General features: G+C 37.3%; 1 protein-coding gene across 6 annotated transcripts in view; it reads left to right on the top strand.

Moving 5' to 3' along the window:
• Positions 1–526: 526 nt before the first annotated feature.
• The window catches only part of fryl (furry homolog, like), a 120139-nt gene continuing 97206 nt past the window's right edge, over positions 527–23459 (top strand). The window contains exons 1-4 of one of the 6 annotated variants that reach the window (XM_048206703.1): positions 527–813; positions 7166–7281; positions 11229–11303; positions 18152–18199. The gene's annotated coding sequence lies outside the window, so the exon portion shown is untranslated. The remainder of the gene's footprint in view (positions 814–7165; positions 7282–11228; positions 11304–18151; positions 18200–23459) is intronic. The other 5 variants (XM_048206704.1, XM_048206702.1, XM_048206700.1 and 2 more) reach the window with 5 other exon arrangements.

The following is a 23459-nucleotide window of genomic DNA, read 5'->3' on the forward strand; positions in this document are numbered from 1 at the left end:
TGTAAACGTGTAAAAGTAACTTAGAAAAGTAATTTTAGCTTATCTGAATAAATACTAATATTGTATTCTGAACAGAGAAAGAAAAGAGATTAGATTGGAACTGAACAGATACAGATGTTTGCGAAATGATTTAGACAACTTGAGAGAAATCATAAAATTACCCTTAATATGAGTTTTAATCGCTTTTAGTGTTATGTCAATAGCCATTTAATTGCATCATCAATGACTGACCTCACAACGAAAAACCAAACCTCATAAACAACGAACAGCAAAGGGGGCTGATCTAAAAGTATTGATTTTTCTAGTCTATGTACTTAAATACTCAGTGTATGAAATTTGACATTTTATATTTTGACAAACCGAGGGAATTATCACAGAATCTTGTGCTACAGCCAATCCAGTAGCAGTATGTATTGATTGATGGCTCAATCAGCGAATAGAATGATGTATTTGTTAAGCGTGTGAATACAGTGCATTCATCGCTTCGAGTGCGGGGCGGGGCTTAGCTCCGCAATCTTGACACCGCAGCTCCCCTATCAGAAGAGCGGATTGTCAAAGCCGTTAGCCAGCGCTGCTCCAATCTGATGGACAGGGAGGTGGGCACGTTGTCATTCGTCGAGTTTTTAGGTGTTTTGCGAAAAAAGACCGAGAAGATTAGCTATAAGATCGAACGTTAGAGGTCAGCGGATGTAAAATGTTGTTTTTGTAAGGCTCGAGTTGGTCTCGTCATCTTTTGGAGAGAAGAGTCATCGGGGTTTCAGCGCTAGCGCGAGCAGGCTAACTGACGAGGAAAAGCGCAGCTGCTCTAAAAAGGTAAGAAGGGCCGAATTCTGTTTGACTAACCTTAAATAACCGACGTCTAATTTAAGACCGAGACAGAGCCAACTCTCACTTTTAACTCTCATCTGTTGTCTTAACAGATGCACTTTCCTTCGCGGGATATTATCAGTTGGTAGTCAAGTTATGTTATGTTGACCTGTATTTGAAGCGAAGATGAGTGGAGTCAGTGGCTGTGTCACAAAACCCAGTGAGTTGCCTACCTAGACAGTGTTTTTAGACATCATTGGTGACGTACATGAGTTAACCAGAGCATATGAAGCATAATGCACAGGCCACTATGTGACTTTTTGGAGTTTTGTGAGACAGCACTGCGTTTAACCAATCAGAAAAACCTTGTCTTTTGGGAAACGTATAAAAGCTTGACTGAAGGGAGACAGTTGCAAAATTGTAGTTTGGTGGAAACATCAGTCATCATATAAAGATCTGCGGTATTAGTTACAGGATGTTACTAAGCTGGGTTTAAAACCCACCAAGTCGTGTTCATTGACAACTCTCGACTTGTTTGAAACCACCAGATTAACATAAACGATTTTTAATTTGCGTTCTCTTTCATTTCCTTTAGTAGAACAAGTACGAAATTGTAGTTAAAACCCCCAAAAGCTGTTAGTGATGGAGTTATTCATCTGCAGAATTGGCTTTGTTCAATACAGACTACCTCTTTTCCCTTTATCTTGTCCATCTAATAAAATCTGTCACTTGAAAGGCTCACTGATGTTTATTGCGTGCCTTATGCAAACATGTGCATGAGTCATAAATGATGTTAACAACTCTAGTGTCCCAGCCAGCCTCTCAGCATTTGGTGAGAGAGCAGCATGTTCAGCAGCGAGCAGAGAAGAGTTCACAGTCCTGATGATCACAGCTTTGAGAGGAGTGTGAACTCTTCCTGCTTACTGGTGAACATGCTGCTCTGAGTGTTATGGTAGTAGTGTGTCTCTTGTAAACAGCAGAGAGGATGTTGCGCTGGTGTTAAATACTTCTTTCAGTTAATGTTTCTAAATCTTGATGCACAGAGATGTATTTTAATCTGAAATCTCTGCATGCTCCAAGTGAAATCTGGCATCAGAACTCTTTTAAATAGAGTTGTCACCATATCATTTTATAGTCGATACCAGTAGCAGTGAAATTTCATTATTTTTGATGCCAAAAAATAATAGAATTGAAAAAGTATTAGAATAAATATTAATAAATTAAATGTAAACAAGGTTTTTTTTATTTTTTAAATTTCAAATTAAGTAATTATAATTAATTAATTTAATAATACACTACCATTTAGAAGTGGGGTCAGAAAGAATTTTTAAAAAGATTATTATACTTGTATACAGTAAGGATGCATTGAATTGATTAAAAGTGGCAGTACTAAATTACAAAAAAAAGTGGCAGTAAAGACATTTACATTGTTACAATACAAAAAAAAAATCAGCTTTGCTATTACAGGAATTAATTGAATTTTAAAATAGGTAAAAATATAAAACAGGCACACAAACTTTGGAAAAACAATATTTTGGCAGTCAGACAGGTATGTCGCAGTTGTTTTGATAAAATAAAAACAAGAAACATTTCTAGTTTCAACATTACTTGTTCTTTAGCTGTTCCATTTTGAAAGAAAAAATATCAGCTATATGAAAAGTGACCCACATTTGGTTTTTGACTACTGTACTATTTAACAATTTACTACAATTTAGAGCCATATTGAGATCCCAGTATCTCTGCAATTGAACCACATACTGTAGGCCCTTAAATAAATTAAAAATGTATGCTTGCCAAATGAAAAGTGATGAAAACCAAAATATAAAAGGATATTAAGAGATCTTTAATACTTCTTGAGTTACAGACATGCAAACTTTGGGCAAAAAACAAAAAGAAGTGCCTTTTCCCATTTTTGAACTGTCACCGTTGGCATATAATGCAACAAAGATTGCCAAAGTCAACGGATTGTACTAATAGACCTACCAATCTTAGTGTACACATAAAATGTTGCCATCTTTCTAAAGTCATTTTTATTACAAATTGTCTTTTTTTACCCCTTTCTACAGAATAGTGGATTACTCGATAAATATTAATCCATGACATTTAAGATTTTGAGTTTCATCACTATTTATATCCATCTTTATTCAGAAACATTATTAACAAAATCAACGATTTGAGCCAAGGAAGTTTTGGAAATTTGATTGATTTGACACAAGAATGACCCAATAATATTTTACAATTTTGTTTTTACTGCATTTTTGATCAAGTAAATGTAGCCTAGGTAAGCATAAGAGGCAAAAAAAAAAAAAAAAAAAAAAAATCTTACTGACCCCAAACATCTGAACAGCAGCGTATATAATTGTGTGTGTGTGTGTAATATATAGGTACATTTTGAAATATAAAAAAAATAATAAACAAGATTTGTTACAAACATTAATTTCATAACAAACATGTTCATTTAAGTACTTCTGTCAGTGGAACAACACACTACAGCCTGTAAAACGAACGAATTGAAACAAATATTAGTAAATAATGGTAACCTAAATAATATAAGAAAGTGAAATATTAGTTTAAAAAAACCTTTGTTTTATATTTCCCCATAAAGATGCGTCATGTACCGCTCTGCGCTTTGCAAGGGATGTAGGACACGAGCAGGAAAGAGACCACCTCTTTTCTCTTATCGTCATGTTCTCTCCTGATGTTCCAAAGCAACTGACACTTGTTATAAAAGGTCTGAAGAGCGAATTTTATCTTCTGCTGGGTCAATACATTTAGGCTGTTTGTTTTTGCACTGCCAGAGAAAGCGAAACTAAAATCAACTAACTGTACTTTGCTATTTGCATTGATAGCCTAGTAAATTACCTTGTTTAAGATGTGTTCGCAATAATTGCCACATCACTGTAACTAATGCCCCTTGCTAATTAGTTCCAAATAAATGAAAGAGATATACAGTGCAAAATAGTCTTAATCCCATGGGATCGTTTTGTCATTTAGGAGGGAGGGGAAAGGGATGAATTGGTTTACGGCGACTCCACCCTAATTTTAATCTAAATGTGCCTGAGGTGGCAGTGTTTTTACACCCTCATGAACACCCTCTTCTTGTTTAATACATTATTAAGGGCATAATAACAGCAGCTTCAATTAGAAAACATGATATAGGCCAGTTTACACTACAGACATGTCATGCTTGTTTGCATGACATGTTCCTCACATCTTTTTCTCGTGAGAACCTTGTTGCTTTACTTTTTTTGTCATGTAAGAATGAAACAAGAAACCAGAACAGTGATTCTTTTGATTTCTAGTCATCTGTTGTTTGGTGCAGTATAAAGGGTCTTGTAGGAGTGTGGCCGGATAGTCTGGTGTAGGTGGCAAATTAATGCATGTGGGCATTTTGGAACTCAGACCTTACAGAGCTGGATTTTACCACAAATGAAAGGGGCATTTTAATGGCCCATCTTTTTTCCCAGAAGAAATGAAATAATCAGACATCTTTTTGCCCCTGGCCACTTGTGCCCTTCAGCAGTGTTACGTAACTGCATTTGCTAAGTGAACTTACACAGAGTCTTGTATTCGGCGGACCGGCGAATGCTGCGGATGACTGTCATGACCATATTTTCTATACGCCTACTGTGCTTAGAGCTCGCAGTTGTGACACCGCAGATCTGCTGTCAGCTGTCTTGCTGAGATTGCCAAGAAAATTAACACAGCATTCTTCTAGATAAAAGACTCTGTTATAAGTGAGGACAAATGACGTTACGGTTATTTGTAAAAATGTAATCTGTTTGGGACAAATCCTAGGAATTCATAGATGGATAAGCTGGCAAGATTGACAGCTGGGTTTTGCATTGCACATGCACTTTACCATGTGATTATCTGCATGCATTTGCTCAGTTGAACAAAAAAAAAAAGCTCTGCAGAAATTGGTCATAAAGTTCTGATCTGATTTATCAATTGGCCTGGAGCATCGGTCCACCGTATTGTTGAGCTCTGATGTGATATGCTGAAGTTTGCATTGGGTGCTGGTGTGAAGTACTGCAGTAGGGGAAACTCTATCAGCACGCGAAGGGGAACAGAGTGCATTATTAATGCCCAGGCTGCCGGTTCTGTCCGACCCTGACCAGTCATTTTCCTCTCTGCCCAACAGAGTGGCATTTCCCCCCCCCCATAATTAATCCCTGTGGCTCATGTTTTGATCTCATGCATGCTTGCATGAGCTCTGCCGTCTGGTTCTTTCTCCATAGTAAAGACAAGGACATGGGATTACTCTTACTAATATCAGTATATGAGAGAGAGGGAGATTTACAAAGGATAGATGAAAGCAGACTGAACTGTTTCTCTCCCTAATGCAGTCAGCAGTTGTTGCCAACCTATAATCTGTCTGTCAGTCTACATGTTTTTTGTTTTTGTTTTGTTAATCATAAAATGACTTGCACAACTCTCTGGGTAAAAGCAAAGCCGTAGCCATAGTCTAAATGAGAGAATCTAAAAGTTTAATCTTGGTATAGGAGAGTTTCAGGGTTGAAGGTCAGAGCAGTGACCTAGTTGGCTGGTTCATTTTCTTCAACCAGCTTGGCCTTAGCAACATAGCATTTTGTTTGCATATGTGTGTCTGAACGTTGGTCTATAAAGGTTTCTTATCAGCTCTTATGGGAAGAATGAGTTTGTTTTATGTTCTCTAGAGCTCATTTGCATTGTCGTTTAAGGTGCTGTATGGAAGAAAATGACTGTTATCATTTATGAGCTCATTTTTATCTCCTGCAGATGTCTATTAGTTCAACCAAAAATGAAAATTCTGTCATTAATTACTCACCCTCATGTGGTTCCAAACCCACAAGACCTTCATTTATCTTCGGAACACAAATTAAGAAATTTTTGATGAAATCCGAGAGTTTTTTTTCTCCCATAGAAAGCAACGAAATTACCACATTCAAGGTCCAGAAATGTAGTTAAGACATTGTTAACATAGTCAACTTGACTACAGTGGTGTTTTCCCTCTTTAAAAGGACCAAACTCAGACCCCTTTAAGTGGACCAAGTGGTAAACCAAGTGAAAAAGGAGCCAGTTGAACCATACACAGACCACCTCCTGAGATGGTCTCGGTTCGGTTAGTTTTTAAGGGGTCTTAGATCGTTTGGAGTGTTCACTTATAGGCCAAAAATCATGCGAACCACGCTCAGACCCCTGAAAAGGACCAAGTGTGAAAACACCCTTAATGTTGTGAAGCGACGAGAATGCTTTTTGTGCACAAAAACAAAACAAAATTAATAACTTCATTCAACAATTTCTTTTGTACCCTGTCAGTCTCCTGCACAGTTGACATAGTGAATGCAGTGCAGCGCTTCCATGTTTGCATCACAACGCCGGCTCAGTATTGACATAGAACACGGAAGCTCTGCAGGGTTTTTTCAATGTAAACTGTGTAGGAGAATAACAGGGTAGAAAGGAAATTGTTGAATAAAATCATTATTTTTGTTAAATTTTGTTCCTGTTTTTTATGCTTTGTGGAAAAAATAAATAGAATGTGCCCATCACTATTCACTGCATTCAGGAAAAAAGGAAATGACTCAAATTTAGCTGTCTGATCTCACATGTTTTGTCACACCTCTAAGTCAGTGTATATCTTAATCAACACTTCCTGTTCTGTCACCTCTTTAAAAACGGATAGACCTGTTTTTATTTGTCAGACACTGCTCTTCCCCATTCTTGGGCGTGTATAGATGGGAGTTTGACAGAAAGATTTCCCCTCTAGGCAGTGATCTGCTGTCCAGATCAGTCAGCGGGACTCTTGTCATTATTGCACCACATGCAGTCATCATTGAAATTTACATGCCCCTGTCTCACCTTCTCTCAGGGCAAAAAAAATAAAACAAACAATGCTTTTACTATGCTGTACTTGAGATTTTTATATGTCAATATAAAAATATTGATTGCTCTTGCATTTCCTTGTGTGCAGATACAACTTTTAATGTTACATTTATGTTGTGTATCTAGTATATCTGATTAATCTCATATAGGACGTGTCATTTAGAACGGGTTACAGTTTACTAGTGTTCATTCACTCTTCAGCTTCACCTCATTCCTTTTTTGATATTTATATTTCGAAAACATTGATGCATTATTGATTTCTTTTCAGTTATTTTTCTAGTTATATTTTCATATTTTGATAGACATATTTTCATGCCATATTTTTATTTGTTAACATTATTTTCATAACAGTGTTTTAATTAAAATATTTTCATTATCACCATGATGTATATGCCCTCCCCCAAATACTCGTTTTTGAGACCTATCAGAACTCGAAATGAAAAATATACAAAAATGCCCATTCCTTCTCTCAACCATTGTGTCTTCATGGCAGACTACTACCCAACAGCCCGTGCATCGCTGCGTCACCAAAGTGTGGACTTTGAGGAGAACTGCAAGGCTTAGAATGGCATTTGACCCAAGGAAATAAAATCACCACCTTCCAAACTGGTATATTGTGGTTGTGTGTATATCTGTCTAGTCTAGCAGTCTATAGTCAAAAAGTGTGGATGAGTTCACTTATTTTTAGGTGTTCCTACACTGTTGTTCTGTGGTGTGTGTTCTTTTCTTCAAGTTAACTCTCTGGACACTCTGTCTTTCCTCTGTTACTGCTTGGCTTCAGGCTCTGGCCCTTGGCCTTGCCAAAGAAAACAAGCCCCTCCTTGTCCTGGGAAAGTAGCTCTATGTGTCTGTGTGTTCTGTTGGGGTTTTTATCACTCATAAAGACTGTCTTAATGACTTGAAAGAAAAGTGTGTATGTAAGTGTGAGACGTGAATGCTTCTGTGTGAGAATATTTGCGGGTCTTAGACGTGAAGCCTTTTGTAAATGTGTGCGTGTGTGTATATATAGGCTATATATAGTGAGTATATGTGTATAGTGAGATATTTGAAGGTGAAGCTTGGTGAGTGTCTAGTTCTTTTCTCTTTTTCTTTTTCTTTTTTTTTTTTTTTTTTGTGGCTGTTTTGGGTGTAACAGGAAGTTAGATGAACTATTCGTATCTCGCGTGTGTCCTAAGAAGGGGAAGATTGGTTGTGAATGTGTGTGTGTGTCATTGTACTTGGCTGATAGTTGCTACTGCAGCCTGCTTTCTTTAATCATCTGCTTCAGGAAGTACTCTAATCTAAATTAGTAATTGATTATTCAGATTAAACTAAGTTAAAAAGTTATAGCATCTTTTAGTAATTCACAATTTATCGTTACTAGATGTAACAGATCTTAGCTGATCCGTGATCTGCACAGACCCCATCCCAGGGTTTGACACACATGTGACTTGTGGATTAATTGCAAAGTTTAACCATCACAGAGTGACAGTTTATTATTTAAACATTCAAGTGCAAAAACACATGAAAGAAATCAGTTTGGTACACATGTGCAATTTTCTGTGCGCACACAGAGAGCAGCGTTTCAGATACGTTTTGAAACACCAAACTGAGTTCTCTTTTGCATGTCCTTGCGCTTAAACAGACACATACACACAAAATCATCTCAAAATACCTTTTGTGCCAAGTATTCTCATTAGGGATGCTCAGATCAGGATTTTTGCAGCCGGTACCGACTAACAATTTCTTATCATGATCGGCAGATGGCGATCCCAATCATTCAAGCTGTATATAAGTGATATGTAAAGGCCCAGGTATACTTCACTTTCTTCGCCTGGATGCATCTCGCTCTCAGTCGTGTCTGTGCATCTTTCAGCGTATACTTACAGCGTATACGCGGATGACTGAGTTCGATTTTTTTCTATACTCTACCCAACATCATGTCATCAATGGGACATTCGCTGGGCAGGATTGGAGAAGAAAAATAGTGCATCCACCATTGCAACATAGTTACACCAAGAGAACAAAAATCAAAAACGATGGAGAAATGATATGCTTCTAAGTTTACTCGTCTTGTTTTTGAATCGCTCTTTCCACAATCTTCTGACTGCTAAATCTGTGTCTTTGTTCATATGGACATCTGACAAAAGCGTGCACCCTTACTTTTCTGAGAAAATAAGGTCAAGGAAAAACCTGTTGATGGAAAATCTCCATATAAGTGCCTTTTGTGCATTTGCAAGTTTTTTTTTTTCTACTTGTTGTTTTGCAGTTTTTGTTAGCAAAGGTTTATTTATTTTTTATTCAACATTATAATTTTTTTGACACTTCAATTCCAGTATCTAAATATTATTAAGAGTTAAGTTCATTGTCATTTGAAAGTGTGTAGACCTACTTGCATTATGCTGTTATATTATGATTATATATTCAGTAGCATAAAATGGTCTTACAATGACAATAATATCGCATATCGCAATTATTTCTGGGGCAATATATCACACAACAAAAAGTAGTTATCGTGACAGGCCTAGACATTGGAAAACACTAGCCGCGTTTCCACTGCCGGGCCAAAGGCGGGCGTGCTAGTGTGTGCCAGGGCCGGTCGGTTTCCACTGTCACTTCCGGGGCTTGATCGTGCCTCTTCGGTACTTCCTCGGTGCCAAAGGCACGGGTTTTTCGGCCCGCCGAAAACCTTGGTCCAATGCGGGCCAGCTGGGGCTTGAGGCGCGGTCGAGGTGAAAGGCGGAGCTAATCGTAGTCAGGTGATGGTCTACATGCTGAAATGGGTTGGGTTGTGTGACGTTTGATCAAGGGAGGTGTGTTTAAGGGCGGTTTTTAGATCAGCGCTGCGGAGCTAGCGGACCGACAGTGGAAACGCAACTTGATTTTGGCCTCGGTGCCTAAGGTCTGTGGCCATAGACCCAGCCCGGCACACTGTTAGCCCTGGCTCACACTGGCCCGACAGTGGAAAAGCGGCTATTGTGTCATTATCACAACACAATCAAATCTACCAGAAGGCAAGCCTGCAACCTTTAGCCAAAAAAACGTAACGGCTAATGCTAACGCTCCGCCCCCGGCGGTGGAGACCAGAGGCCGTTTTTTTTTTAACGGATGTCAATGGATGAGAGGCTTCACTATGCTGATTAAACGGCTTTTGTGGGGAAATAGCTAATCATTTAATTAATCGACAGCCTGTTTGCTAATCAGCTTCAGCATGTTTTACACTAAACAGTACTTTCTTTGGGAGCTATATGTAGATTTTAGCTTGATAAAAATTTATTTTTTCAAGAGAAGGCAGACTAGGGAATGTTGCGACTGATGTCACTGCCGTTACACGATAGGCTGAGAGGTGCCGCACGTGATTAAGTTAGCCGTTACGCTTTCTCCAGTGGTAAGAGATACAGACCCTCTTATCTCCCTATTATATACAATCTCTGACACAATCGAATCTCGAAAGTCCTATAACTTTAGCCAAGCAGCATGTCATGTCGCTCTGTCAGGATTTTCTTAATATCTACTCATCGTTACGTTGTGTGTGTGCTCGTTTAAATGGAGACAACCTGCTATAAATAAAGATGTGCAATTTACTATGGCTTACTAATGTTTTGCAGAGTAAGAAAGAAGAACGTCATCTGTATACTGTTTACAAGTGCATGTACTGGTGCCAGTCGATGGCGGTTTTACATAATCAGATTGCGATCGCTTCATGAGATCGGCCAAATTTAGTGACTACCGATCGAGTCATAGAGTGCGATTATAGGCCGATCCATCGGAGCATCCCTAATTCTAATAAACACAGTTGGTTATGTCATGAAAGCCTGATTACAGCATGTGTATATGCGTATGAGTGTTTGCAGAGATTCTCCACAAGATTGTTTCACTAACACATAATGGCTTTTAAAAGACAGACAGAGAGAAAAAGCACAAATTGTTTCTTTTGGGTTTGCTGTGTGGTGTTTGTTTGGCTCTTTTAATGTACGGTGTAAATACGCACATTTATCCACCCCAGTGATTGAGCCGTGGTGTCATTGAGCACAGCAAGAGCCCTGAGTAGTAATTATAGCTAATGAGACGCAGGTAGTCTGCCTAACACTTAACACTCTTATAAATAGGTCTTTGGCAGCCCATGTGGTTTTTGTTTTAGCTGTGGCGGACCTTTCTGCGCTTGTGTATAGGGGATAGTGTGCAACCAAGTTTACGTAACCGCCGTTTGGACGAATGGATGAATGGCTGGGTGGAGGGAGGAATGGTGGAAGATAATCTGTAACTTACCACCTAGGAAGAGTCCTGCAGTCTTGGCTCAGGTTTAGTCAGATGCTGCCAAACCTGGTTTGGGCGGCCCATTGCCCTCAAGCACACATTTTTTATGTTTGAGAGGAAAAGACAGGAATGCAACTTCCATTTTCACATCTAAAATTGCTGTGCTGTACTGTACTTGTCATGTAGCACATGTCCATGTGACACATTTGAGCAAGTGGGTTTGTTTCTGATCCCTTTATGCTGGTTGAATGTTTTTCTTGCTCATTTGCTGCCTAATGAACTAATGCAACTTTTTTTTTTCCTTTTTTTTCCCCCCTCAGATTGACGTGACCTGACCTTGCTGGCTCACCGCTCAGTTTGACACAACCTCCCTCCCTAAGCTCTATGGCCCTCGGGTATGTCTGCCCCACCTTTTCTTCTGGATTTGTGTCTACTGACTGTATATTTTGTGTTCTCGGGCTGTTATTAACCTTGTCTTTCTCAATAGTTCTGAAACTATAATATAAATATAAAATATTAAACCTGAATCCATTTCATTATCTCATAACTAAAGTACATGATTTCATTAGCAGCATTTGAAATAGGATATGCGGATGGTTACATGCTGGGAGTTTTTGTGGACTGTGGCTTGTGCAGAATCATGTTGAGTAAAGTCAAAATTGCAGTATTACTGTTACATCATACTGCTTTACAGATTGCTTCATCAAAAAACACAATCGTCTGAGTCTGTGCAGATGGTCTCGCTGTAAAGAGCAGGACAAAAAAAAAATCCTTTGGGAAGTCTGAATAATCAAACAATGGTAGCCACAGTGCAGTGTTTCTGTGGTCATCATTAGTCAGATGTGAGTCACAGGCTTGAGAACTGCTGGTCATAGCCTGGATTTTGAGGTTGGTTCCTTGACATTTGCAGGTTTGACCCCAGGTAGTGACGACCCATGGGCTGGAGTTAATAAGATCCCTCTCCAGTATTTTATCATTGAGCTCTTCTGTAAGGCCAGGCAACTGTCCGTCCGGTCTGGGGAATGCAGGTTTTAATAATGATGATAATAATGATGATTTAATAATGTAACGGTGTTGCGGCTGAACACCAGTAACACCGACTATCGCAGCAAGCCTAGTATCCAGTTGATGCCTGTTCATACCAAGAGTGTTTGGTGCAAAATTGGTGCGGTAACATTTAATTAGAATGAACGGCTGTTAATGCAACTGCTCAGACTCACACAAACATTTGCATACCATTAATGCAACAGAATTTATTGGTGTTCTTAGCTGTATTACATCGCACTGGGAAGAAGTCTGAACAACCAGTAAGATTTGTGCTTTTGGTCACATGCCCAGAATGCTGCTGTTACATAAAATTACGACTTGGTGGCGCTTACGAACAGACTGATTTGCTAAGCAACAGTGAATAGCAGAGGAAGAATCTGGAACCCGCTGTCTTGTCTCTGTACTTGGTTTGATAAACACCATAGTGAATACAAAAATTCAAAGAGCTGTGTGAAATTGTGTAAATACTGTTTGACTGTTCCTTTCTTCTCCATGACAAGTGATTGTTAGAACTTGAGTGTCAGAGTGTCAGAAGCACTTTGTGTAACGATGTAACGGATATTTGCTGTGCCAGTAAACTTGACAACCACGTCACTGCGGTGGCTGAGTAGCACCGGCGGTGATACGCCTAAACACTTTTTTTGTATTTGAATGTTATTTTACGTGAATATTATGACATGAGTGAAGCACAAAACTTTGTTTACAAAAGAAATAATAGGTTAGCAATTGACTGTTACAGTCATGTCATGGAAACATTTGGATTTATTACGAATGAGAGGTACGTGATCTCCTAATTATAAGCTTTGGCGGCTTTGTATTCTGTTTTGCGATCTGGAAACCCTATTTTCAGCGAATTTAACAATATTCCAATAGTTATTTTACTGGACATTGAATCTCTTGTTTCTTTTCCCAAATCTTCACTCGTGTCTCACCCATTTTCGATTATAAACGTTTCTTCCTTTGGTTCACTTTTAATTAGACCTATTATATTTGCATTCTTTACTGTGGTAAAGTAGAAAAAATGTGCATGTTATTAAGCTTGGTAAGGCGCGTCAAGTTTATCTCTATAGCTCATTTCACACACGCCGGTGATTTTAGTTTCGCTTTCTCTGGCAGCGCAAAATCAAACATAGCCTAAATGTCTTGACCCTGCAGAAGATAAAATTCGCTCTTCATATCTTTTACAACAAGTGTCAGTTGCTTTGGAACATAAGTAGAAAATATAAAGATATTAGAAAAGGGAGATCTTTCCTGTTCGTGTGCTACATCCCTCTCAAAGCAGTAGGCTATATGACGCATCTTTGTGGGGAAATATAAAACAAATATTTTTTAAATAATGTTTAACTTTCTCAAATTATTTAGCTAGGTTACCATTATTTACTGATATTAATTTCAATGTTTTACTGGCTGTAGTGTGTTGTTCTACTGACGGAAATGCTAAAATAAATATACACCCCCAACCACTGTACCACCGCTGGTAGTTGGTCCATTACCGTGGTGGTAAAAAAACTGCCACTGTTACAGCCCTATCATCTACACTATCTGAAAATGTGCCTGACTATTCGTGTTGGTGTGAACAGGACTTTTTGTAATGTTAAGGATGAAATGTGTAATTGCTCCACCAAATAGAATTGCAAAAATAATGGTTGATTTTTAACAGGTTTTCAGAACACTGCGAGTCTACCATTGGTCAAACAAACAGATAGTCCCACCCCCAAACTCACATCTGTGATTCATTTTAATGAAGCTACGCAGGCAAAATTTTTACACTTTTGGGGTGGGATCAACCTACAATTGGCTTATTCACAGTTGTATCGAGAATACCACATCAACACTATTTAAAAAGCAATTTGTTGCAAGCTGGATGCCCCAGTAAGATACGGAAGCTAGAGAGAGTTCTCATCAGTGTTGAAACTGTGTGGGATGTTTCACCAACAGATTAGCCCTGAGTCAGCCAGTGAGGTGAATGAGGTGAGTTTGTTTAGCGTTGAGTAAAGGCCTAGTTAGAAATACTCTGTGTGTGAGAGAACAGCAAGTAACAGCTTCCTGTCGGTTGGTCATCTGTTGAACATGTGAAAGCCATGTAAGACTGATGCCGGACAACTGTCAATCATGTGCTTCAAAGATGTCTGTGTTATATTTGGATGCACAGAGTTGTTCTATGTGTGTTTTCCTGTCTTGAGTAGTTCAGTTAATCCACTGTAAGTCACTTTCGGGTTAAGGGGATGTACCGGTCTAACAAGTTTGATCCTTGACCTCTTATATGTATTTCTCACATTCTTGACTGATGACGGCTCAGGCCCCTCAGAAAAAAAAAAAAATGTGATGTGTCAATCAGCACCAAAACCAATAAGACCATGAACAGAGCTGCAGGTGAACAAGAAGAAACTGAGGGGGTGTAAATAAAACACAAAAGAAAAGAATCGTTAGATAACATTTTGTGGCCGAAAACTGCATCCTGTGCAAGACAGGAAACATGAATCAGGAACAGTCTGCAACGACACGGTTTTGAGCAAAAGCCTGTTTCCTAAGAAAAGAGATCTCGAGCAGAGATGCGTGTTCATACAATAGCAGGACTTGATGTGGTGCCTCGCTGGTGTAGATCATAGATCACTGCATCGTCACACAGTTCGAAAGCTGATCCTGAACCAATCGATATCTAGAGAGACTCTCAGTGTTGCCTCTCTCTGACGTTAAAGCACTGATTCAGGAGCAGTTTTGTATTCAGTTTACCGTGAAAGCTGGTTTTCCTGTTTAGCCCATATGGGTCTTTGTGTTGCTGTACCAGAGACGTGTTGAGCATTGTTCATGCTGTTTCCCCTCTGACATTCCTGTGCTGATTTGAATCTGGGGCCTCTCTCTTTCTTTCTCTCTCTCTCTCTCTCTCTCCCTCTCTCTCTCTTTTGTTTCCCCTCTCCAGCACGCTCGGCTAGATTGCAGGCTTCTAAGGGCCGAGTACAAGCACATGGGTGCACTGTGACAGCCATCGGTGCTGATGTGAGCCCCACCTATGGACTTCACTTTGGCCACCGTTTTCTTATTTAAAGTGTTGTGACAGATCACTGTAGCATCTCAGTTCCAGCGGCATGTTGAACCGATCATCTTTTCCTCCTAGTAGTAAACATGAATTAACATATGCTGTTTCAACCACAAAAAGACATCAATACATACCATTTATCAAGTCCACCGGTTAATTTATTAACTCTCTGTCTGGTTTGTTTGTCGGACAAAATCACAAGATTCATTGTCATGATTTGTCAGATCGCCTGTCAATCAAACTTGTGACAAAGGGTGAATTCAGATCTCTTTCGTGGCTTTTTGCGCTTAAATGGTCAAATACACACACAATTATTTCGAAATATCTGTCTTGGCAAGTATTCATGAAAACATAGTCAGTTATGCCTGAAGTGAACTTAAACAGTTAGGGTGGGAGGCAATCTGACGTGTAACATTATATTGGATCTGTGCATTAGGTCTTATTGTAATAAACCTGCTGCTGTTTGTGTCACTAATGTTATTCAAACAGCAAAAGAAAATAGGTAATCACTCACTTTTCTTGACTGAATAACTTTTGTAGCTTTAATAATTAATTTGTAATTAATACACTAAAGCCTATGCAGTGATTATTTTTACATTTGATTATTCAATTTCTGTATTATTTAACTGAATGCATCTGTTAAATAGATGTAAAAAAGTAAAGCAATGTTAATTTGATTTGTTTCTTTCTTATATTGTATTTTTTCTACTGTTTGTTATTTGCATCTTTGTTCTTATTTTTAATAACAAAGATAAAATAACAAAACTATTGTGATTTTAAAATTAAAATAGTAATTATTATTAAAAGAATTTGTAATAATTGAATCATTAACCTCTAAATCATAATCAAATTGAATTGTGAGGCAAGTGAAGATTCACACCTCTAATAACCATGCAAAACAAACCATACGACCCCAGTGGATGAGGGTGTACTCACACTAGGCGCTCTGTGCCCGAGCCTGGTTCGTTTGACAAGTGTGATCGCTCCATTCCGTGCCCGGGAGCTGTTTGTTTAGCTGGCCCTGGCCCGCTTGGAAGAGCGCGGGCTCGAGCGCGGTTCGAATGCAGTGTGAGCGCTAACCGTGCTTGAACACAGAACAGCTACTACTTTTGTGTGTACTACTGTTATCATTATGACGGCAAACATCTTTATTACTACTTTGATAGAAAACTTATCAATTCATGTAATTAATTCTAGTGTATTTGGGTTTATAACGGGACTGCTTCTCACCTTTGATGAACAGGAATTGTAGTTTGCGAGTAAGCTGTAAATTCCTCCATTAACGTCAGCTGCCTTCGTCATAATTCTCTGATATGTGCAAGAGAAAATCACTGCGCGGCATAAATGATAAATATATTAGCAAAAGTGCATTTCTTTCTGTTGCATCATATGACGTAAGCGTAGGGTTGCAAAAAAAAAAAATTCCGTGAATTTTCAAAGCTGGAAACTTTCCATGGGAATTAATGGGAATAAACGGGAATTAATGGGAATAAACAGTAAATTTGCAAAATTGCAGGTTAGCCTGTAACAGGGTACTTAAATGTAGTTGAAAAAAACATCTTGCAGCATAATTTTGGTTAAAACAACCAGATTTAATGCAATTTTTACCCTGACATTCACACAGCACACTATTTACTGCAGGGCTATTGAGGCCACACCCCCTGCATGCACTGTGCATTCCTCCAGTCCATAACATGCACATTTGATCAAAAATACAGAAAAAAAAAAGTAATATTGTGAAATATAACTACAATTTAAAATAATAATTTTCTATTTTAATATACATTCAAATATAATTTATTTCTGTGATGCAAAGCTGAATTTTCAGCATCATTACTCCAGTCTTCAGTGTCACATGATCCTTCAGAATTTATTCTAATATGCTAATTTGATACTCAGTAATATTTTTTATAGCCTGTGATACTTTTTTTCAGAATTCTTTGATGAATAAAAATGTAAAGAACAGCATTTATTTAAAATAGAAATATTTTGTAACAATATACACTACCAGTCAACATTTTGGGGTCAGTAATTTGTTCCCTTTTTTTTTTTTTTTTTTGAAAGAAATTAATACTTTTATTCAGCAAGGATGTGTGAAATTGATTTTTTTTAAAAAAAGTGATATTAAAGTGATATTGTTAGGAAAGATTTATATTGTGAATAAATGCTGTACTTTTTAACTTATTCATCAATGAATCCTGAAAAAAGTATTACAGGTTCCAAAAAAACATTAAGCAGGACAAATGTTTCCAACATTGACAATAATGAGTATCAAATCAGCATATTAGAATGATTTCTGAAGGATCATGTGACACTGAAATAAATAACACATAACAATTGCTGCAATAAAAATATTTATTTTACATATTTGCTTAATTAGAATTAATTGAATGCGAAAAAGAAATTTCATGTTATGACCAAACAAAATGTTTATATTTATGTTTGTATATGATACATTTTATATAAATATTATACATTTATATAAATTTTAAAAAATTTCCAATAAATTCCAATAAATTCCCATAAATTCCCGTAAATTTCTGTAAATTCCTGTTAAGTTTCCAAATTCCCCAGATTAAGTTCCCATGGAAAGTTTCCGGAAATTTACCAGAAACTTTCCGCCCCTTTGCAACCCTACGTAAATGTGCTCTGGCCCGGAACGTTAAAGGCAATGTGAGTGCAGGCCAGCAGGGGAGTTGGGAGGGGGGACAAAAGCGCTCGGTTCAAGGCAACCGTGCCTAATGTGAGTACACCCTGAAGTAAAATGAGGTGTGTGTGTGTGTGTGAGGGGGGAAAAATATGAATATTTTAACTTTTTAAATTATAAACCATCACTTCCGGCCAACTGTCAGCATGCTGTGAAAATCAGTATGTTGTGAAGCGTGATGTAAGCGCATTGTGAAACTCATGCGAAAAGTGATGTAGAAGATGGTCACTTCTCACAAGAGTTTCACAATGCGTTTATGCTATAGTTTCTTTTCTTTTTTTTCTCACATCTATTTTTTTTCACTTCAGACAATTCATCAACTGGGGCTGTGTGTATTACCCTTATGTTAGTTTTGCATGGTTTTTGAAGCGTCCACTTTGATGGACCATCCACTTGCATTATATGGACTCAGATGGGTTATTTTTCTAAAAGTCTCTGTTTGTGTTCCACAGAAGATAGAAAGTTATATACATCTGGGACAGCATGAGGGTGAGTAAATGGTGAGTGAATTTTCATTTTTAGGTGGAGTATCTATTTAAAGACAACATGTAAGCAATTCCTAATAGTTAACTTTTTAATGTGATCCATTTGTTTTGGAACCTATGGATGTCAGTTTACATAAATTCCCATAATTGATCTTTGTTTAAGTTAACGATCAAGCTTAGTGATCAATCTTCAGTGATCAAGCTTAGGAGAGAATTGACGAACCCGGAAATGCAGAAGATAGAGCAAAACGAACAAAATGTTGTGGTTTTTGCAAAATAAAGAAAACTAACATGATGCGTGATCTGTCGTCTCCCTCTGAACGAAGTCCAATCTGATCGTTCTCAGAAAATGAAGTGTAACTTAGTGAATACTAATTCACCCACAGAGCGAGCGCTATTCAGACGCAAATTCTGAGGCAATACATGTATACATTATCGCAATCATGTATTTATTATCTTCAAAAGTGTCTATCTGCATGTTATAGCCATGATTATAGCGATCTCTGTTAGTTCCTGGAATGTCACATGTTATGTCTGTTCTTCACTGAGTCATTTGTGGACTAAATGTGCACAGAGCGCCCTCCGGCTGCAAGTATGAATTGATAACACAGTATCCAGTGCTCATGGTGATGACAATAAATATAGAATAAATATTACTCCTCTGTATAGAAAATTGACATAAACATATGAGAATCCATCAATATTTCTCCAAATGTGCATGCTTTTAAGTTAAAAACCCTGATGGATGTTGTTTTGTTAAAGGTAAGACTCTGTTTTAGGCTATTACACATAGGCTATTAACAAATTACGGTCACTATAAGAGTAAAACCGAGGTCAAAATGTGAAGCTTGATTCTTAGATCTTTTTAATGATGTATAGTTTGTCAACTGCACATTAACATTTAGGCTATATAATATAACAAATATAATAGCCTATGTGAAATGCCATAGAGGTAACATAAATGTTCAGATGCTTTGCATCACAGAAATACATTATATTTTAAAGTATATTAAAATAGAAAACCATTATTTGGTTAGAGATTTGAGACCTCTTTTAAAAACATAATAGTAATACGTCCAATCTTTTGACTGGTACTGTAATTTAAACTATAATAGGCCTATACAAAATTTTCCTCACTTGAGGAAATTTTGTGCAATAATATGTGGATGCATGAGATCACAAAATCATGTTTTTTTTTGTCAAGAGTGGACATTATATTTATGTTAATACAGCTGACAGAGGGTTTTTTCACTTAGCCTGCCTGACTGAAAGGGCTCATTATGCAGGTCATTATGCGACTCTTTGTCTTTTCAGGTGTGAATCACCGCATTATTCATGAAGATTCACACCTCCATGCATACTGTGTGTCTTGACAAAAAGTGTCTTGCAAAATTTAATCCAATATATTGTTTTAACGAGTAGGCAGGATAATCGAAACATCGAAATTTGTCAGCCCTTTAGTGAAAACTCTAGATCTTCACAATTTAACGTCGCAAAGGCCTTTAATATGATGTTGATCTGATTAAAGCTCTAGGAGAAGTTTGTTAAAGTGCAACATCTTGAAATGGCAAAAAGTGCACAAATTTAGCAGAGAAAATTCAAAATATCTGACTTCCTGTTGGTTTTCAGACTTTGCTCCAGGAGACTTCTTTTTGTAGGGATTGGGCTGTTACATGTGTCTACTGAATTTCATACCTGTATGTGAAGGGGCACTTTGTTGAAATTTTGTAGGTGGGTTTTCGAGCATGATTAGGCCCTCAAAAATGTGATTCATTTGGGAGAAGAAGAAGAAGACGGAAGAATAATAATAATAAATGGAGCAATTCCAATAGGGTCCTAGTTTTGTGGCCTTATTTCAGTGACTTAAGTTTTTTGTTTTTTCAATAACTACGCATAAACGTTATTCCTTCAAAAACATACATACATGTTCCTCACATTTTATGGTAGCCTAGTTTGTGCTGAATACAGTGTAATGACACCTTTTCCATTAATATGTTTATGAACAACTGAAAAAAGCACAAATGTCAGGGCATATCAAAACTTCTTTAAGGCCCCAAAACAGCCTCAGACTCCAGAGGGTTAACAGCAGATGGCCCTCTAGGCTAGATTTTAACCGTACACTCCAATGCTCTCAAAGAAGAGCGCTGAAGAGCGCTTGTGCGTTCGGCTGAATCTGAGAATGTACTTGCACCTCAGAATGCTTTCATGACGCAAAATTAATGTAAAAAGCTTCTACCTTTTCTATCTTTATGAATGATTATTTTATAGAAGTTTCAAGTGGTGTGTGTGTAAGGAATTAGAAGCAAGCAGAGTACGGCTGTTTCTAAAGCACGCAGTGCCAACTGCTGTTAAAAATTAAGCTCAGTATCGTTTCGAGAGAGAATTGCGATGCATTCAGAAAATCTCAGAATCGATCCAGAAGCATTTCTCGATTTGTGATGCATCGATTTACTGTGGCAGCCCTAGATTTTGAGCAGACAGAAACCTTATAAAACAGTTTTGAAAAGTACATGTGATCTGGGAACTTTTTACAGTGTATGCCTTTAGAAAGAAGTCTATTCCTCACAGCCTTGTTTTCCTCTGTGTCAAATTCAATATGGCGTCTAACCTGACTAAGGACAAGATGCTCATTCTGGCAGTGTCTGCTCAGCCAGTTTTGTATAACATTACAATTTTATAAAATGATGATGATCCATGAAAAAAAGGAGTTTTGGAGAGCACTTATTTAGTATTGCATAGTAGCCAGCAGAATTGCTTTGGATGTATATTTCATTTGTCATTATTCCTGTAACATTCATCATATTTTGTCACATCCGGTCTTGCTTTCTTACACCTGGGAAATTGTGCAGAGCAGCAGTAAATGTGACCGTAACTTTACTGTCAACCACTGCCCTCTCTTTTCAGCTTAGTCATAATTCTCTGGTGTACTTTAGTGTGTATGTTTTCTTGATCAGATTTGGGTCACCAGCACACAGTGGCTTCAGATCGTTTATTGATAGGTGACCCATATTCATCAGCTCATATTTTCACTTCTCTCTTTAATATCCTGTCCCCTGTTGTCTTCTCTGTCCCAAATGGTGCCATTGGCCTTTACAATCCTCCTCAACGTTGACACTATGCTGCATGGACATTTGTGCAATTATGGGTACACTGTAAATTCTATCATGTTCAGTTTAATTAAAAAAAAAAAAATTGGAAACTAATTTCCTTAATTTTGCAAAGCAAACTTAAAGTGTGGATTGAAAATAAGCAATCAGTATAAGTAAAGAAAGCAACATTTCTTCAAGTAAAGCAAAATTGTTTTAACTAGTACAGAAGGCAGTCAGCACAAGTTTGAAATTCTCAACTGTTTGTTTTAGTAGTAAAGTGTTTAAGTACATCACAAATATAAATCTGTTTCTATGAGACTCTTATATATTTATAGACCTGACTAAAGAGCTTCTGACTACAATTACAACTTTGTCATAAAATAGACTTCATCCTCAACTCTAGAATGATTGTCCTTGATGATTCATGTTTTCAGTTAAAACAGGCCAACATCAATTTGACTGAAGTTTGCATCTACATCCGAATCCCAAAAGAAACAAAAACAGGGAGAGTGTTAATTTCTTCTTCACTACAATGAATGAAAATGTTTTAAAGAATTCTATATTGAATGCATACAGTGATGAGGGGCTGTTGCTAAAATAAAAAAAACGTCTCTTTTACAATTTCTTTTGCGTGATTCAAACCAAATTGATTCCTCTTTCGCATTTCTGCGCTTGAAAAAACGCATACACACAAAATTATGGCAAAATACCTGTCTCAGCAAGTATTCTCGTAAACGCCGTCAATTATGTCTTAAGTGTACATTAACAGTTAAGAAGGAGATGTGTATCATTGTATTGGATCCGTGCATCAGGTCTTAAAGGGTTAGTTCACCCAAAAGTGAAAATTCTGTCATTTAATTACTCACCCACATGTAATTTCAAACCTGTAAAATTTTAGTTCATCTTCGGAGCACAAATAAAGATCTTTTTAATGAAATCTGAGAGCATGTCCCTCCATTGACAGTCTACGAAACTACCACTTTCAAGCCCCAGAAAGGTAGTAAAGACATCATAAAAGTAATCCATGTGACTCCAGTGGTTTAACCTCAATTTTATGAAGAGACGTGAGTGCTTTTTTGCACCAAAAAAAAAAAAAAAAAATTACCACTTTTTTTATTTTTATTTTTTTTTTTATAAATATTGATCTCCAGCGCACATTCACGAGAGCATCATGACGCATGCATGTTGTGGTTACAATTGTGGTGACATGAGAGCAGATGTTGTTGCGTGAATGCATGTTGGAAATTAATATTTTGTAAATAAAAAGGTTGTTTTTTTTGTTGTTTTTTTTGTGCAAACTACTTGCGTTGGTTCATAATATTGAGGTTAAACCACTGGAGTCACAAATTGTCACGATTCCTTGATTTCAATTTGAGTAATCGATTTAAAAAAATTCTCGATTTGTAATTTACCCCTGTCAAGTAACCAGCAAAATACTGGAAGTTGTGTATTTCATGAACGAGAATCCATGAATCGCATTATTAGACCATTTTCTAAGGCTGCACGATGTATTAAATTAAAAAAATAAATAAATAATCAACTGATTACTTGATTACCAAAATAATCATTAAAGACTGCCCTAGATTATTTGAATTATATCTTTACTACCTTTCTGAGGCTTGAAAGTGGTAGTTGCATGAGCTTTCAATGGAGTTACAGAGAGATCTAAGATTTCATTAAAAAGATCTTAATTTGTGTTCCGAAGATGGATAAAAGTCTTACGGGTTTGGAATGACATGAAAGTGTGTAATTAATGACAGAATTTTCATTTTTGGTGAACTAACCCTTTAAAGTGACAGCAGCCTATAAATAACTGCTGCTGTCTATGCCATTAATGTTAATCAAACAACAAAACACAGCTTTAACAAAGATAAATCTATAACTTATACAGTGAAAACTATAGTGTTATTTTATTTTACATTTTATTACATTTCTGTACCTAGAACTTACTTTATTTGTAACTTTGTTATTGTAATATTGTATTTATCTATGCTTGTAATTAGTGTATTTGTTTTTATTTTTTACTGACTGTTCACTTGTCTTTAAAGGGCACCTATTATGCCCCTTTTTACAAGATGTAATATTGGTCTTGGGTGTCCCCAGAATGTATTTGTGAAGTTTCAGCACAAAATACCCCACAGTTAATTTATTATAACCATTTGAAAATGTCATTTTTGGGGCCTGTT

This window comes from Megalobrama amblycephala, linkage group LG11 (assembly GCF_018812025.1).
Source record: "Megalobrama amblycephala isolate DHTTF-2021 linkage group LG11, ASM1881202v1, whole genome shotgun sequence".
Classification (NCBI taxonomy): domain Eukaryota; kingdom Metazoa; phylum Chordata; class Actinopteri; order Cypriniformes; family Xenocyprididae; genus Megalobrama; species Megalobrama amblycephala.